The sequence below is a fragment of the Myotis davidii genome, unplaced genomic scaffold (assembly GCF_000327345.1).
Source record: "Myotis davidii unplaced genomic scaffold, ASM32734v1 scaffold608, whole genome shotgun sequence".
Taxonomy (NCBI): Eukaryota; Metazoa; Chordata; class Mammalia; order Chiroptera; family Vespertilionidae; genus Myotis; species Myotis davidii.
In genome coordinates this window covers 97,611-99,790 of record NW_006300025.1, presented here as the reverse complement: position 1 = coordinate 99,790, position 2,180 = coordinate 97,611, and the positions used below count along the sequence as shown (strand labels likewise).

Genomic DNA, 2,180 nt, shown 5'->3' with positions numbered 1-2,180 from the left:
CAAATTGTTATAAAATAACCTAATCCAACCCTTAAAGAAAGAACCAGATGTGATGGGAACTGACTCATCCACTTCTAATTTCTGTGATTTTCTGGTCCACAAAGCAATCCTATCTAATAATAGACAAACATGGTAATTAACTGTAGCTCTGACACACTTCCCATTGGCTAATCAGGGCGCTATGCAAATTAATTGCCAACTAAGATGGCCCGGGCAGCCAGGCAGCTGAAGTGAACAGGAGGCTTGGTTGCCCCAGTGATGAAGGAAGCCAAGGTTCCCCGCCTGCTGCCGCCTGCCAGGCTCTGAGCTCCTGAAGCAACAGCTCCAAAAGATACAATGCTTCAATTATATGAAGTGAACGGGAGGCTTGGTTGCCCCAGTGATGGAGGAAGCCAAGGTTCCCCGCCTGCTGCTGCCTGCCAGGCTCTGAGCTCCTGAAGCAACAGCTCCAAAAGATACAATGCTTCAATTATAGAAGCTAAAAGATGGCAGTTAATTTGCATACGCAAGCTCCAAGTGGTGGAGTGAAGCCAAACAGCCCCAAAGCCGCAGAGCAGCGAGGCCTCAGGGCCCCAGGATCAGCGAAGCCTGATGGAAGCCCTGTGTGTTTAAGCACCCTGAGGGTGCAGAGGTCCCATCCTAGGCAGAGGCTGATGGGGCAACTTCTGACTCCGAGAAGTGGCCTGGGGGCTGGAAGGCAGCTCCTCTGACCTCAGTGCTGGAGCCCTGCCACTCCACCAGGAGAGGAGCAGAGAAAGGCCGGAGCCTCCCTCAAGGTGACCCTAAATCCCCACCCACACCAGGCAGGCTGCTGGGACTGTGTGTGCCCAAAGTGTTTGGCTTGAAGAATCTATGGTAGAAATATAATTAAATTGGAGATATTTGGATTGGAGCAAGGTTTAGAGGCACAGGACAAGGTATGTATATGAGAATGCTAAATTTAAAATGCTTATTAGACATTCAAATGGAGATATTGAGAAAGCAGCTGAATAGGTGAGTCTTGAGCTCAAGAACAGTGGTCCAGTCTGTGACAACACATTTCAGAGTCAGCAGCAATAGAGGTGGTCTTCAACCCCCAGAAAATGCACGGCCCGCTCCTGTTCAGCAACATCCCCGAGATCACACGTCGGCACCGCGGGCCGTGGGGCAGCGTGATGGCACCGATGGTGGAGAAGGTGCTGCGCACGCAGGCGCTCCTGCAGCCGGGACCTCCTCAAAGGCTTCGAGATGTTCGGCTCCCTCTTGAAGCCCTACACCCGGTACTGCACGGAGGAGGAGGAGGAGGGCTGCATGGAGTACATGCGCAGCCTGCTGCATGACAACGACCTCTTCCGGGCCTAGGAGATGTGGGCTGAGAAGCACCAGCAGTGGCAGCGGCTGAAGCTGAGCGACATGCTCGCCCAGCCCCACCAGCGGCTCACCAAGTACCCGCTGCTCCTCAGGTTGGTGCTGAAGAGGACGGACAAGCCGCGTGCCAAGGAGGCCTTCATCACCATGATCAGCTCCGTGGAGCGCTTCATCCACCACGTGAACGCGTGCATGCGGCAGCAGCTGGCGGCCATGGTGAGCTGCATGGACGCCTAAGAGGTGGTAGAGGGTAGCAACGAGGAGGTGGACAAGCTCCTGAAGGAGTTTCTGCACCTGAACCTGACCGCGCCCATCCCTGGTGCCTCCCTGGAGGAGACGCGTCAGCTGCTGTTGGAGGGCAGCTTGAGGATGAAGGAGGGAACGCACAGCAAGATGGATGTGTACTGCTTCCTCTTCACGGACCTGCTCTTAGTGACCAAGGCAGTGAAGAAGGCTGAGAGGACCAAGGTCATCAGGCCACCACTGCTGGTGGACGAGATCGTGTGCCGGGAGCTGGGGGACCCTGGCTCCTTCCTCCTCATCTACCTGAACGAGTTCCACAGCGCGGTGGGGGCCTACCTGTTCCAGGCCAGCGGGCAGGCTCTGTGCCGGGGCTGGGTGGACTCGATTTACAATGCCCAGAACCAGTTGCAGCAGCTGCATCCGCAGGAGTGCGTGGGCAGCCAGCAGCACCTGCAGAGCCTGGAGGAGGAAGAGGAAGAGGAGGGTGGGGAGAGGAGCACTTCCGCCGCCAGCTCCCCGACCATCCTGCACAAAAGCAGCAACCGCCTGGACTCCCAGCACTGCGCCTCGGCCGGCTCCACAGAGACCCT

General features: G+C 56.4%; 1 pseudogene; it reads left to right on the top strand.

Annotated features, from left to right (window-relative positions):
- Nucleotides 1-1,082: 1,082 nt before the first annotated feature.
- LOC102769858 lies at nt 1,083-2,178 on the top strand (annotated as a pseudogene).
- The last annotated feature ends 2 nt before the right edge of the window (nt 2,179-2,180 follow it).